The 16,202-nt window shown below is 53.7% G+C and overlaps 1 protein-coding gene across 1 annotated transcript in view; it reads left to right on the top strand.

Moving 5' to 3' along the window:
* FARS2 (phenylalanyl-tRNA synthetase 2, mitochondrial) overlaps window positions 1-16,202 on the top strand; it is a 363,981-nt gene that overhangs the window by 326,146 nt on the left and 21,633 nt on the right.

Genomic DNA, 16,202 nt, shown 5'->3' on the forward strand with positions numbered 1-16,202 from the left:
CGGCCTCTCCTCTCTGTCCCAGTGTGATGTGTCAGGTCACGGGTCGTCTCGGCTGCACCATGGCCAGGCCATGTGAGCCTCAGCAGCCCATGCCCTCCCAGGTCCCGCCGCCCCCATCACTGAGCACCCCCCCACCCAGGGTCCCCCTTGGGATGCGGGCTTCCTGCCCCGCCCGCACTCTGCCCTCTGGAGCTGCTTGCACAGGCTTCGCATCGCATGTAAGCTGCATCCTTCCACACCAGCCCTGAAGCCGCTTAAACAGGACCACACACCCGTCAGCACCACCTGGTGCCAGCCCCGGGTGCCCTCGAGGACAGGGACCACCTTGCATTCGCCCTGAGGGGCAGTGGGTGTCGCACGGGCCAGCGCTGTACCTGGCACAGGGCATTCAGCATGCCCGCTGTCACGGTCCTTGTCTGTGTCCTCGCTCCCCAGCACACACCGCCCCCCACCTCCCCGAGTTCCAGCACGGGGCCTGCTTGCAGTTCAGCAAGGCTCCCGGACTAAAATGAAACGAATGAATACTTGAGAGTTGGGTCTGTGGAGAGTCAGAGAAGTCGGGGAGAGGGTGACCCTGGGGGTGGGGTGTTAGGCGGGACGAAACCTCGGCCCCCTGCCTGGCATCCTCGCCTCCCACCCAGCGGCCGCACCCCTCCAGCCCCACCACCAGTCTCATCGGCCCCTGCTGAGTCTCCTCCTCGCTCCACTATTTTTATCCAGAAATAGAAGCTTTTCATACATTTAACTCTTTTTTTAAGTCGGGTATATTTCAGATCCCAGCCCTCCACCCTCCCCCGATTCAGATCACCTCTGCAGGCATTTACCGAGTCCTCCGTGCATGCAGACACCGGGCTGGCCTCTGAAGACACAGCCCAGAACCAGGCCCTCGCGCCCGCCCTGGCGGCACACAGCCTGGCAGGCCAGACAAGGGGTCCCCCGGGCGTGGGGGCCCGGCCACCCATCTCGGACAGTGGGACAGGTAGCCTGAAGGTCGTGCTTGGAGCCCCTTTTCCCAGGATGAGGTTTTGTGTGATTTTAACTTGTTTGCAGATAATTAACCCTCGGGTCAAAAAATCATACTCTTCTGCCTCTGGGGAGATTGAAATCAGATTTTTGAAGAGAAGCAATTGCTGTGCAGAATTAAAAGCTTCTTGATGAATAATGCTGTCTACACAGGGAGGAAATTACAGTAGCACTTTCTGCTATGTAATTAAAAAACCAAAAAAGTAGAGATGAATGAAATACCCAGCAGTGAAAATGGGATTTGGTTTTCAGCAGAGGAGATGGAAGCTGTCAGGCCCGCGGCTTCTCCGTCTAAGGGAAGTGTGTCCCGACTCGTTTCAGCTCATGGCCAGGAATTTCATGGCACGTCTTCTGTAACCTTGCTAAGACCATGGCCTAAAAGGGGGGATTTTTTACTGTCGAATACGTTTTTTTTTTTTTTCTTTCTATCCATTGATCTTCTTTCTAAAATCTCAAAGACGTTCCATAGACCCAGGTGGGGCATCACCTGTTTAGTTCCCCCCTCTCCCCACTGCCACACCCTGACTTCAGCAGGCTTTAACCGCTGCACATTTGCCCAAGAACCTGGACTTGTGGTCAGAGCCAGGGGGTCTGCCCAGTGCTCCCAAGTCTGGTTTTTCCTGACTGTCGTGAAATCAAGCCAGAGAGCCCGTGGCTGCTGCGGCCAGTTGTGCAGGAATCAGAGGCCTCCATCCTGGCCCAGCCCAGTGACTTGCTGTGCAACCCCTGAAGCCAGTCACCCCTCGGAGCCTTGGTGTCCATGTGCACAGGATGGGGACCGGAATAGCCTCGACACAGAGATGCGAGCGCTGGGGATGGACGCCTGGTGCCCGTGAGGTCCCAGAAATGCGGCTGCTGTTGGAAATGATCATGGGCTCGAGGGCTGAGTTGGAGTGATGGCTGAGGGACCGGACTGGGACGTCATTCTTTCAGGAACCCTGGAGAGCAGGGCGGGAGTGGGAGGCCTGTCCTCAAGGCCCAGGAGACCTCACCCCACGCACCAGGTCTCAGGGTCATACTCCTGAGGTCCGGAACACACGTTCTTCTGAGAAAAGAAGAAAAAGAAGACCAGGCAGGAAAAAGAGTCATGTCCGGAGTTTCTGTTGTGGCTCAGGGGTAGTGAACTTGACTAAGATCCACGAGGACTCGGGTTCGATCCCTAGCTTCGCTCAGTGGGTTAAAGATCTGGCGTTGCCATGAGCTCTGGTGTAGGTCACAGATGCACCTTGGATCAGGTGTTGTTGTGGCTGTGGCTATAGCATAGGCTAGCTGTAGCTCCGATCGGACCCCTAGCCTGGGAACCTCCATATGCCGCAGGTGCAGCCCTAAAAAAAAAAAAAACAGAGTAGTGTCCTCTTTAGGATCCAAGTTCATGGAAGTGGGAAGCAGGCCGTGGGCCTTCTCTCTCATGTTCACTGTGGGGTAAAGCCAGGGGCGTGTCGCAGTGGGGCACACCTCTGCAGGTGCCATCAAGGGACCCTTCAATCTCGTCCACCCTTCAGAGGGAGCATGGGGGTGGGGAAGTAACGAGCATTTGTGTAGCCCTTGATATGGCCAGACAGCAATATAAATGCTTTATGTAAACATTTCCCATTTGCCTTCATAGTAATGCTTTGAGGTAGGCTTCTATGCTCCTCTCATACGTAAGGAAATTGACACAAATGAGGGTAAGTAATTAGAGCTGGGAGAGTTCCTTGTAAATCAAAAAATGGATGGATGGGTGGATGGAAGCCGGATAGATGGATGGATAGAAGATGGATGGATGGATGGTGGATGGATGGATAAATGGTTGGATGGACGGATGGATGGATAAATGGTTGGATGGATGGATGGACGATGGATTTTGGAAGGATGGACGATGGATTTTGGATGGATGGACGATGGATCAAGGGGTGGATGGATGATGGATGGATAGATGGACGGATGGACGATGGATGGATCAATGGATGGACAATGGATGGATGGATGATGGATGGATGATGGATGGATGGACGTTGGATGGATGGTGGATGGATGGACGTTGGATGGATGGTGGATGGATGGATAAATGGTTGGATGGATGGATGGACGGATGGACGATGGATTTTGGATGGATGATGGACGGATCAATGGATGGATGATGGATGGATGGATGTTGGATGGATGGTGGATGGATGGATAAATGGTTGGATGGATGGATGGACGGATGGACAATGGATTTTGGATGGATGATGGACGGATCAATGGATGGATGGATGATGGATGGTTGGACAGTGGATGGATGACGGATGGATGGATGACGGATGGATGGTGGATGGATGGATGGGTGGATGGACGATGGACGGATCGATGGATGGATGATGGATGGATGGACAGTGGATGGATGGATTTGGATGGATAGATGGATGGACGATGGATGGATCAATGGATGGACAATGGATGGATGGATGACGGATGGATGGATGTTGGATGGACAGATGGATGGATGATGGATGGATGATGGATGGATGATGGATGGATGGATCAACAGATAGATGGATGGACGGTCAGGTAGGAGAATACCATATCTCTCTGTAGTAAGCTATACTATGTCTATTTATACATGTGATATTCTCCTCCTCATGACGATTGCTTTAAAATGTCTGTCCCAATCAAGTAAGTAGCCTTTCAGAAGATCAGATCCACATTTACTCCAAGATACTTCACTTGGTTATTTTGTAGATCATATTAAAATGATCTGCAAGATCAAAAGTAGTTATTAGCTACTACTTTTTTTTTTTTTTTTTTTTTTTGTCTTTTTGTCTTTTGTTGTTGTTGTTGCTACTTCTTGGGCCGCTCCCGCGGCATATGGAGGTTCCCAGGCTAGGGGTCCAATCGGAGCTGGAGCCACCGGCCTACGCCAGAGCCACAGCAACAGGGGATCCGAGCCGCGTCTGCAACCTACACCACAGCTCACGGCAACGCCGGATCGTTAACCCACTGAGCAAGGGCAGGGACGGGAACTCCTAGCTTTAGTTCCCGTCGTGACGCAGTGGTTAACGAATCCGACTAGGAACCATGAGGTTCCGGGTTCGGTCCCTGCCCTTGCTCAGTGGGTTAACGATCCGGCGTTGCCGTGAGCTGTGGTGTAGGTTGCAGACGCGGCTCGAATCCCACGTTGCTGTGGCTCTGGTGTAGGCCAGTGGCTCCAGCTCCGATTCGACCCCTAGCCTGGGAACCTCCATATGCCGCAGGAGCGGCCCAAAGAAATAGCAAAAATACAAAAAAAAAAAAAAAAACCAAAAAAAACAAACAACAAAAGCTAGAAACATATTTTCGCTTTAGCACAAAGGGATTTTTTTATCATAGGTACCTCTGGCTATGTGTTATAGAATTTTCATCTATTTATCAGTGAATGACTCAGAGAGCTTAAGTAACTGACTCAAGGTCACAGAGCTAATAAGTAGCAGAACACTGCTGGGGTTCCCGATCCTCTGATTCTGTCAGCTGCCACTTCCGTGTCTTCCTCACTTCATGTGGGTGGCCCCCCAGACGACATCAGTGGGCTGAGCCCGAGGAAATATGGGTGTTTTAGTGATTAGAGGCCTGGGGCTCTGGAAGAAGGAAGCCCCTGCCCAGCCCCTGGTTCCATCAGTCTGGTCACTTCATCTCTGAGTGTTTCTCCCCACCTAGAGGTTTCTGTTTCTCCTGGGGTTGCTGGGAAGATGAGTTAGGATAATGACGTAACCCATCAGCACGTAAGTGGTAATTGTACACCTTACGACCCCAGCTATTTTCTCAGGAATCCTTCTTTTGCCTATTTGTAGAATAGCACAATCAGAAAGGCCATGTAACCTCTGAATATTCTTACTACTAATGGCTGCCGTCAATAATGTCTTAAAGCTTCAAATTCATGGTTGGGCAAGTTGCCTCTACCCCCTGCCTGTGAACACAGGCCCTGAGACTGGCCTTGACTCTGGCGCCATCTCTGTCATGTATCACGTTGACTTTCCTAAAATTGTAAGGAAGGCTGGGTATCACACCAACCACTGATGTTCTTTTTCTAGGAAACCTAGATGGTTAGAAAGCAGACTTGAACCTTTTTTGGGGTGGGGGTAGTAGATTACTTATCTGTTGCTGCACAGATGAAATCCCTCCAGAACAGAGGCTTAGCCCTCAAACATGTCTGTGCTCAGGGACTGAGAGTGAGGGCTTGGCGGGGTGATGCTGTCACCAGGTGTCTGATGAGATAGTAGGCAAGGTGTCAGCTGGGGCTGTGTCATCGGGAGGCCCCTTCCAAGCCCAGCCTCCTGGCTGCGCCGGGAGGCCTCACTTCCTCTATGGCACGTGGTCAGAAGTCGCACTTCCTCACTAGATGGGTTTCTCCACAAGCAGCGTGGCAGCTGCCACCTCAAGGGAGGGACCCCAGAGAGAGAAAGGCAGAAGCCCCAATGTCTCGTGTCACCTCAGAAGTAACCCATCATCACTTCTGCCCTATTCCGCTGGCCACACAGACCAGCCTGGGCCCAGTGTGGAAGGGGACCACACAGGGCTTGGGTACCAGCAGGTGGGGACCCTTGGAGGCCACTGAGGAGGCTGGACCACGGCTGTGTGTTCTCCTCTCGGGAGAACTGAGGAGCAGCCTCGTAGGAGAGGATTCAGTCCTCACTTATTCTAAGACCCATCAGCTGGGCCTGTGGATTTTATAGTTGGTATGTTTTATGTAAAAATGCAAAAAAAAAAAAAAACCCAAACCCAAATGATTGTATTAATTTTGAAACAAAAGCAAGAAACATATTTCCGGTTTAACCTCAAGATTGGTTTGTGTGTTTGCCCTAGACCTCTGGATATTTATGACAGAGGTGGCTACAGATCCATAAATATAGACCAATGTGAATTCAACTCATAAATCTAAAACCATCATAGCTACTGGAGCCCCCCCCCCCAATCCAGAGGGCAGCGTCTAAGAGTGATGGTTAAATACACAGCAAACCAGTTCAGTGCTCCGGCCTCTGTGATGGGAATGATGTGAATTCCAGCTCACTCAGCTCTTTTCTGTCCCTAAAATTCCCATTAGAACGCGGGCTGTGGCTTCCCCCTCCTCACTCAGCCAGGTTGTTTGGGGTGAAGGCATTGATTTAACCTCACTCTGCTTTTACCCCGTGAGTTAATGTAAGGAGATAAAATCGAACTTTATAGGTGCCACACGTAAGCCGCACAACCAGGCTCAGGTGATGTGGGAGATCGCAGTAGTGTGAGTGGCAGGTGCTGTTGGTTGGCTGACCTGACCCTCATCCGCAACTCCCTTATTCTTGACCTAGCGGTGGCCATGCCACCCAGTTCTGACCAATAGGAATAAGCGGCAGTTTCTGGATGCAATTTCCGGAAGGCTTTTTGCTGGGCACGCCCCTTTGGCCTTGACCACCGTCCATCCGTCTGTCTGCCCGTAATGCTGATGTGAGGTCTGGAGACACAGCAGCCATCTTGCAGCCATTAGGAAATGCACAGGAAGACGGGGGCCTGCTGGCTAAGGACAGTGGAACAGGAAAGCAGAAAAGGGCATCCTTGACAGCTGCTTTGGCCTTGCGCCCCCAGACATTTTTAATGCTCTGCAGCCTCCTCAGCTCCTCGCGCTGCCTGCATCTCCACTCATCAGAGCTGACAGCCAGCACGGCTCGGAACTCTGAAGAGACAGAGTGTGTTGTTCAGTCCCAAACAATCGCAGGACATGGGATCCTGAAAGATACACGAATAGAACAGGATCCTGGGAGGTTCGTTCCTGGAATCTAGAGCGAGGTCAATGAAGAAGACACTCAGGAAGTGGCTCTGGAGGGCCACCACGGTGGGTGCGTCATCTCCCTTGGTGGTGACGCGGCCAGGAGGACAGAGTGTTTCCTGTTTACCAGATACAGAGTTATCTGCATAATTATAAGGAGTGTTTTTATTGCCAGAAACATTGAACTTTTTTAAAAGCTTCAAGTAATTTTTTTTATCATTATTTCTGCAAAATGTTTTTTATTAAAGGAAACACCATATGGTAACAGCAAGAAGAGTTAGTTACAAGTCACGAAGCTGGTCACAGATTCCTTTCCAACAGTTAAATTCAAAATCCTCAGCACAGACCCTACATTTAGAGAAAAAAAATGTTGTTTTTAAGACTCCTAAAAGTATAAAAGTTTCATCAAAGAGTTATGCATTTGTTTTGCTTTTTGTTTTCTGTTTTCGTCCTCTCGAATACAAAATGAAGTCTTGTAAGACCTGGGAGTTAGAGTCTAAATATTTAACAACCAGTACAGCCTGGGCACTGACAGAAGAGCCATCAGGCAGAGCCACAGTTGTGATGCTTTGTGCAGAGTCTCAGAATGTCAGCCCTTGGGATGCTTGGGGGTGAGGGGACATTGTGTGCGCTGCTGAGAGGTATCCCATTATGCATCCCCTGCTCGGTGAACGTGCGCAGCCAGGCACCCTTGAACCGGCAGAATGTCGTGTCCCAGGAGGTGGGCTGAGTTGGTGGCTTCTATCTCTGGACCAGTCTGCTTTGGTTTTTAAAACACTCTTGTGCCCAAATTTAGATACAAAAGAAGGTGGCCTCACCCCATCCCACCCACCCAAAAAGAGCAGCAGCAAGCAAACAAGACCCCTTCTAGCTCCGTAGTTTCCAGCATTGGAGAAGTTAAGGCTGCTTTGGGCAGAGGGTGTGGGCGTGTGTGTTCAGACAGGCGTGGGCGCTGTCCCCAGCCCCGCTGAGTGATTCCATCACGGAAGCCAGCTCCGTGGTGCTCCCTTACCTCCCCCACCGCAGCCTCTAGCAACCACTCACCTCTGTCACTTCATCATTTCCCATCCCTGTAATTTGGTCATTTTCGGAATATTATATAGGAGTTCCCTGGTGGCTCAGCGGGTTAAGGGCCCAGTCTTGTCACAGCTATGGCTGTGGCTTGGGTTCGGTCCCTGGTGCAGGAAATTCTGCATACCGTGGGCATGCCCCCCCAAAAAAAAAAATTTTTTTAAAGAAAATTTTTTTAATTCTATAAAATGGAATCATTCAGCAAGCGACCTTTTGAGACTGGCTTTGTTTACACAGCCTGACGCCCTTGAGATCCCTGAAGGAACCCAGAAAACCAACGAGAACCCTATCTCCTGTCTTAGCCGCTTCGAGCTTTGGCGAGGTGGTCCCGGCCTGTTGTTTGCAGATCGCTTCCCGGGGGGCAGTCCTGAAAACCCAGCAACGTGTGGTTTTTCACATTGAGAATAAATTTGAAATTGCTTCGGAGGAGGAACAGTGCCCTTGAGCCCTGGGGGCCCGAGAGCCTGTGCGTAGGAGGCGGGGCCGGCTCAGGGCCCACAAGACAGACACATGTTTCTAGGGCCGTCTGCCCACCTCCCTGCTCACGGCGGAATTCTGCAGTTTTAGTTAAAAGGACTCTGCCTTCTGGGTCTTATTCCATAATTCCTGTTTAGGGCCCAGGCGGCAGTGGGCAAGTTTCTACCCAGGCGGCAGGTGTGGGCAGGAGGGCTCCCTGCTGCCACTGTGCAGGGGAGCGAAGGCAGGGAGGTGAGCTGGGCCTCAGCCTCCACTGCCCAGCTCCTGGGGCCTCTGATGTCCCTGCCACCCTGCCAGGCTCACTCCTTGGGTTAATGTATTTCACCCTCTCAAAAACTATACAAAATAGATGCTCTTGGGAGTTCCTGTTACAGCCAGCAGGTTAAGAACATGGCTAGTATCCATGAGGATGCGGGTTCGATCCCTGGCCTCTCTCAGTGGGTTAAGGCTCTGGTGTTGCCTTGAGCTGCAGCTCCGATTCAACCCCTAGCCTGGGAACTTCCACACAACGCAGGTGCGGCCCTCAAAAGCAAAAAAAACAAACAAACAAACAAAAAAAAACCCATGAAATCCTTCAGCTGGGTCGAAGCAACCCCACTGGAAATATTTCCTCCCACCCCCGCGTTGTCACAGAAGGACCCAGACGTCCAGGTGCTGTCTCTGGTGCCTTACCTGCAGTTTGGGAGACGGTAGCATCACACACATCCCCAGGGCAAAGGGAGCCTGAGCAGAGGTTCCAGGAGGGGGAACCACACTCTTGTCCAGGCTTCGTGCTGCACTGGGTCCCCTGCCTCTGTCTCGTGTGGGGAACTGGGCCCTGGAGCTCCGTTCTGCTCACCAGGAGCCTCCCTGAGGCAGCCCGTGGGCCTCAGCCTTTAGGACCAGCCACCTGCCGCAGGGGCTCTGCTGCCATGAGCCACCTAGGATGTGATGCCCAGAACCACTGCGCCTGACCCCTGCCAGCCTGCCATGTTTTAGGGCTCCCCCGCTTCGTTTAGCAGGCTCCCAGAACAGCGCTGGGTGCTTCTGACCTCAGCTTCGGCCACCATCTCATTCCTCGAGACACAAAATTTCCATGTCCACTTGGCCTCGGGAAAGTCGGCCTCGACGCTCTCTGTTTTGAGATGAAGGAGGCCCTCGGAGCCAGGGCCTTGTTCCCGAGGCGCACCTGGGGCTCCCAGGACTCCTGTCATTTGTTACCAGGCTGCTCCCGGAGCACTGGGGCTGGGGGCAGGCTGGTGGGCCCTTCCCGCAGACCCGACGGGGACACAGCTGTTCACCCCCTCGGCTCTGCATCTTGTTACCGCCCGTCTGACTGTGTCCCTTCTTCCTGCATTGGCCTCTTCTTCCCAGGTTCCTCATCCCTTTGATTCAAAACAGAGTTTCTAACGAAGAACCAAGTCAGTTCTGAGGGATGCTTATGTGGGAAACGATGACAGTTCTTAAAAGTGGTAGCAGGTGGTTTTTTATTGTCTCTTTTCCCCTTTTTCCATGAAATGGTAACCCTCTAAGCATGAAGTTCAGTGAGCACGTGCTGGTGGAAGCCTCTAGAAGACTTGGGGGTCTTTTCGTTTGTACAAAGTTTCCCCTTGTTTTTAGCAGGCAGAGTTCGCCTCGGGTTGTTTGGTTTTGGTTTTGGCTCGGTTGGCTCGTCCGTTGCTTTTCCTCGTCCTCCCCTGACCTTCACTGCGCCTCTTCCCTGCTCAGCTCACACGTTTTAAGGGCTGCAAAGAGGATGGGTTTGAGAGCCTTGAAAATCAGGAAAAGGAATCTGGGAAGATTATTCTTACAGGTAAACTGTCTCCCCGTAAAGACTCCTTTAACTAGAGGGGAAATCACAGGCTTTGAAGGAATTCTGGGATGTGGCGAGAAGCAGAAGCCCACAGTCCTGCTGTGAAGTGGGTCACGGAGCTGCTGGGAGAAATGATGCTTCTGCCTGATGGCCAGTGACGTGGCTGCAGGTGTGGTGTGTTGCTGCAGGTTCAGGGCTGGGGCGTATGAGATCGTGGCGCGGAGGCGTGATGAGCAGGGTTAATTCTGCGACCAGGGGGCCGAGGTCTGCACACTCTCTGGCCGGAGGGCAGGAAGGTCCTTCAGGGATGCCCGTATCTCATTAAATGGCAGCTTCTGTGCCCTTCGGAACCTTCTGATTTTCTGGTCTCTAAACCTCCTGTGATGGGACAGCCTGAAATCGGTGATGCCTTTGACCCTTCAAACTGATCTGTCGCCTTGGCAACCGTGGAGACTCCTTTTGTCCACCCCACAGCCCCTGTGGCGGGGACAGTGGCTCCAGGGGTCAACAGATGAGGCCAAGATCAGGCATCAACTTTCTTAAGAACAGCTGAAGCGTTCGGTGTGTGTATTAATTTCCAGGAGCGCTTAATCAATGCTCCTGGTTTTGCTGGCTCTTTGCAACCGTACAGAACAGCCTGAATATTAGAAGGTGAAGGCCACGCTCTATATAAATTTATGAACGTTTCATGGGTGCGTTTGATCGGTAACAAGCCTCGCTTAGGACAAAACTGAGTTTCTGAGGCTATTGCTGGGCTGGCACTTGCTTTGAAGTGGCTTCCATGTTCGGGTGGCTTCCCTGGGGCCCCTGCGGGTAGATGCCGTGGTCAGGAGTTGGGAGAGGGGACGAACGGAGGCTGGGGAGGCGTGGCCACCGACCTCGCGCGGTGTCACCCTCCTTCGAGGAAGTGGAGCACGACGTGTGCTGTCAGGAAGCGTGTGCTTATCACCACCCTGATTTCCGTTCCTCGAGGGCTGACGCCTCCTGGGCACAGTTCTTGTAGGTGAAACACTTTGCGTGTCTTGTCGACATCCTCCCACCCCCGCCACCGGGCCCCGACCCCAGCTCGCGGCTCCCAGCGCACGCCCATCGCCCCATTTCTTCCACCAGCTCCAAGCCGACCTGCGCGTGGTTCTTGCATCCTGCCGGGGATGAGCTTAATATGCGCAGCAGCCCCCTGGGGCCAGTGGTTTGTGAGGGACGTGGGAGGAGAGGGGGCTCCTGATGCGTCTCCCCGCTGGCCGAGAACAGCCTCCTGGGGGACGAAGCCTGGCCTGAGGACACGGGTCTGGAGCCGAGGCGCATCTGTGGGCGAGCAGGGCTGAGCACGTGGCCGGGACCCGCCGGGCCCCTGCCCTGCCCGGCCCCACCAAAGCAGCTTGACCCGGCACCTTCTGTGTTCTCTGAGCCCCTGGGTACCACGCGGGTACCAGCAAATGGCCATGTCGTTGTCACCGCCCCTAAGATAGGCACTCGTAGAGTCGGTGCTTCCGGGGACAGGCGGAGGCCTTGGGGGTTAAGCAGCTGCACCAGGGCACGTGGCTGGTAAGTAGCAGAGCTGGGGTGCAAACCCGATTCTGTGATTCCTAAGCCTCCTGCCCAGTGGTTCCCCCCCCGCTCCCACCTTCTGACCATCGGGAAGACACCCCCGTTCCTGCGGTGGGCAGAAGCCCTCCGCTGCCCTGCCTGTGTGGGGGGTACGCGTTCCGCGACCCTGCCGTGGACCCGGGAACTCCGGGTGGTCCTGCGATTTCAGCACAGACGCGTCCAGGCGGGCAGCGTGTGAAATCGCTTTACCTTTCTCTCGTTAAATGCAGCTCACGTGCAGAAAAGTGCAGCAGACCTAAGCGCACGGTGTCACGCGCAATCGTAAGGCCCGTCCCCCAGGCGAGGACCGTTTGGATTTGGTCGTTAAATGCTGGAAGCAAAGCACACACCTATGATCATCTGGGTCATTTTCCCCAGCCCTGTCCCATCCTCAGCTCTATCTGTGGCATTTGGGAAAAGCCGTGGTGTTTATGCTGTGGTCTGTTGCATTGATGCCGTAATTAACACCCACAAATAGACCCAAAAGGTACATCCTAGAAAAGAGCCGTTAAAAACAAGCAAACAAACAAAACACTATATTCTGAGTCACGGCTAGGGCTGAAGTTATTATTCGTCCTGTTCTACTTCCTGGTTCTTGTGATGCCAAAGTCTCAGGGGGGAGAATGGCCTCTCTAGCGACTTCCTGGAGGTCCTAAGCTGTGGAGCGGGTCCCAGGGCTCTGGGGGCCAGCGGAAGGCTGCCCCCACCCGCCGCCGGGCCCTGCGCCCCTTCTTTCATTTGTGAGCTGGAGGCACCACGTCCATGGGGAGAGATCTCCAGCAGACACGCTTCGTTGTGTGTGCCTGGGGTTTAATGGCCTTTTTTATTTTTCAGCAGATATCCTGCCTAGATAAATACCAATTTCTACTTGTGTGGATCTCTTGTAATTGATTCTTTATTAGCTTTTTTTCAAAGACAGTGAAATAAAAAGATCTGTTTGAAGAAAGCACAGAATGTCCATTGCTGCAATAAGAGAATAAATAAATCAATGGGTCTTTTATACCAAAGGGAGCCCTCTGTGACCCTGTGTGGTGGCATCAGAGGGGAACCCTGGGAATGGCTGACCCTTGAAAGGAACCCCAAAAGCCTGTGATGTGGAACCAGCCTCCACCTGGCCTGGGCTATAATTAGGATTAATCAGGACTTCCTCTCCAATTCGGATTTTTAAACTTTATTTGGACTCTTCCATTTAAAAAGACAAAAAGTAGCTTTCCGCCCTGATGACTCTTTCCATTGTTTTAATTACTAATCTATTTGATACCATAAATTCCCAGGCAGCCAGCAGATAATTATCTGTGAGCACTGCTGAGAGCAGCCCAGAGCCGGGCAGGATTTCTTCTAGAAGCCAGAGGCCACCTTTGCAAACAAAGACCGTAGTCCTGAGATGGAGTGATGGTGCGTGGAAGGACACACACACACACACACACACACACACACACACACACACATCTTCCACGCCAGTGGTATCCTATTTCTGTTGGACAGCGTGGGTTCTTGTCTGCTTGCCAGGTAAGGTGGCACAGTGCTCGTAGTTTTTTGAGCCCAAAGTTCCTTGCAAATAGCATATACGCAGGCCTGGGGCTTCTGTGAAGTGGCCCAGCCTCTAGGCAGCAGCAGATGTGGCTGGTGAGGCTCGGGGCGTGGTCAGGAGGGAGCCGGGCTGAGAGCTGCTGTGGGGAGGGTGGGGCTGGGTCCGTCAGCAGCACTGGGTCTCGTTCACCCTGGTCCCTGAGTGCCTGAAACAGTGCATGTGGCTTACTAGGCATCGGCATCAATACCTGCTAATGTGCGTTACGCCCCTGCTGTTCGCCAGGCTCAGCAGTGACAGCGTGAACAGAATTAAAGAGCAAAGCCCTGTCTGCGTACAGCTCACATCCAAGCGGGGAGAGACAGATAATGGAATAAATGGTAACGTCTAATATTTTTAGATCGTGACAAGCACAGGGGAGGAGAAGCCAGGAACGTGAGATAGGTTCTAGGGCAGGAGCCTGCCCCACCCTCAGGGTCCGGGGGTACAGTGGGCACCCCCCAAGACAGCAGAGCGGGCACCGGGCACTGTGGCAGATGAAGTCAGAAATAAGGAGCCAGTGGCTCACCCAGGGTCCTGGCGGCTGTTGAAAGGGCACTGGCTTTTGCTCTGAGTCGAGGGGGAAGAGCGCGGGAGCTCCGGGCCAGGCTTCCGCACAGGGATGTAGGTTTAATAGCATCGCTTTGGCTGCTCCGAGGAGGCAGGACTAGAAGAGAGGCCAGCTCCCGGGATATTCCAGGCGGGAGGGTGGTGGTTTGGGTGGAGTGGGGAAGGAAGAGGAGGAGGAGGAGGTCGGGGTTCATTCTGAAGCCACAGCCCGTGGGCTTTGCTTTGGGCTGAGATGTGGGACATGAGAGTAAGTCACACAGTCACCTCTGCCGCATTCTTTGGTCGGACAGGCCACCTAGTGTGACGTGGGGGAATCAAACGAGGACATCAACGCGGGTGGCAGGGATCATTGGGACCGTCTCAGAGCCTGGCACCGCCCCCTGGAGGTGGGGCAGGTGTTGGCACCACCCGTGTGTCCCTACAGCAAGGCGAGTGTCCTGCTCACGTGATCTTGAGAGTCAGGGGACAGTGGCCCACAGTCACCCATCAGTCTTCCCTTTCTTGGTAAATAATCTTTTCTCCTTGATGAGTGACTATATCACGTTCTCAATCCATTTTGGATTCGTAAGATGCCTCTTTTTTCAATTATTGAACTTAAAGATTGATTGGTCTTAAAATCTATATCTAAAGCCTCCGTTCTCTCCAGTTCTAAGCTCATTCTTTTCTTTGCTAATCCTTGCTTATCCTGGACCATTTCTTAAGACCAAGACCTTCTCTGAAGTGGCTTTAACAAGTAATCTCATTCAAAATCTGTCCTCAAGCCAGTTCCATCCCCACGCCCCCCAAAATAACTCCTAGGAGACCCCCCCTTCCCCCTGCTGTCCCGCCCCCCCACTCCGCCTTCACTCCTGCCGTGGAGGCAGGCATCTGTGCTTTGGCCTTCTCCCCCTCAAGGTCACAGATGACCAAGGGAGGGAGCGGCACCTCCCGTTCTGAGCAGCAGAGAGAAATAAGTGTGTCTCAGGGACTCATTTCTAGTGAGAAGGAGGCCTGTTGGTGCAGAGGGCACAGCCAGCCGAAATGCAGAAAATGCAGAGGAAGTCCTGGGAGCGCTGGGATGCACAGCCTCATGGCTGGTGTGTGAGGGAACCTGACCCTTTTCCCCACCTGGAGTGGGGAGGGTCCGGCGGAGTCCAGCTCCAGCCGTCAGGGCCGCAGGCGAGAATCAGGGGTGGGAGCGAAACTGGAAACAAAGAGATCGAGGCTCGGTTACGGTCATGGATGCAGGTCTGTCCAGGTGCTGAGCCCACAGCGCAGAGTGGGAACTCTGGTCTCAAGACAGTGGCTGCAGTTCAGGCAGCCTGAATAACTGGTTCTCAGACACCCGGTCCCGGCAGCCTGGAACCGTAACCAGGAGTCCGTTCAACCGCCGCCAGGACTCGGGGCTTCCCTCGGCCCATCAGCAGGTGCCAGCCAGGTGCTGCCTGCGCCCAGTACCCTGGATCCTGGCTGCTCTGCCCTTGACCCGGCACCTGGTTAGCCTGAGACGGGAACAGAGTGGGCGGGGGGTGCTTGAGGGGGGACCGGTGGCGGCATCCCTCTTCTTCACTGAGTTCAGACGTGATTAAGAAATAGAGGTGGGACGCAGGTGAAGATCAAAATACAGTGTGAATATTGCTGTGGTGAAACGAGGGGCACAGTCGACGGGGCCAGGGCAGGGGGAGTGCTGCTGGGCCCCACAGGCCCCGTTCCTCCACCTTCTCCACCCCCAGCGTCCGGAGGAACCGCCTCCCCTAGGGAAGCGCAGCAGGCAGAGGCAGCAGGTGCGCGTGCTGTGAAGATGAACCGGAATGTGGCGCTCTCACCTGCAAGGTCCATGGAGGCCCGGAGGGTGGAGTGGGCGGGGCCAGCCTGCAGGACCTTCATCTTTGTCCCAAGGCAGCCGCCCTGGGCGCTCACGAAGCCTTGTAGGCATTGTTATCAGATTTGTGTTGTTAAAAGATCACAGGGCTGCAGTGAGGGGGGACCAGAAATGGAGAGGGGGACGAGGATGCCCAGGGGGAGGAGACGCACAGGCACAGGGGGAAGGGACGCCCAGGCCCTGGCCAGGGGGGTCCAGTGGGGGGGCCCTGCCCTCGCCTCTTGTGATGATTCCCTTCTCGGGACCTGCGACCTCCATGGGCCAGATCCAGCTGCGGTGGGACCCGGGTGGGGTGGGTCGGGTGCTGGGCTCTACCAGATCCTGGGCAGACGGACGGTGCTGGGCCTACTCTTAGACCTCGGGCTCAGCATTCGGAGCCGAAGGCCCCTGTGAAGGGTGTTTTCTCTTCAAGCTCCGTTCCGGTGGGAAAGCGTCTTGCTTTGGTGTCTTTTAGTTTATGAAACAAAAAGGCCGTAAAGAGATGTACTCTCTGCATTTCCGAGCCACCACCTCGCTGCAG

Source organism: Sus scrofa, chromosome 7, assembly GCF_000003025.6.
Source record: "Sus scrofa isolate TJ Tabasco breed Duroc chromosome 7, Sscrofa11.1, whole genome shotgun sequence".
In the NCBI taxonomy this organism is placed as follows: Eukaryota; Metazoa; Chordata; class Mammalia; order Artiodactyla; family Suidae; genus Sus; species Sus scrofa.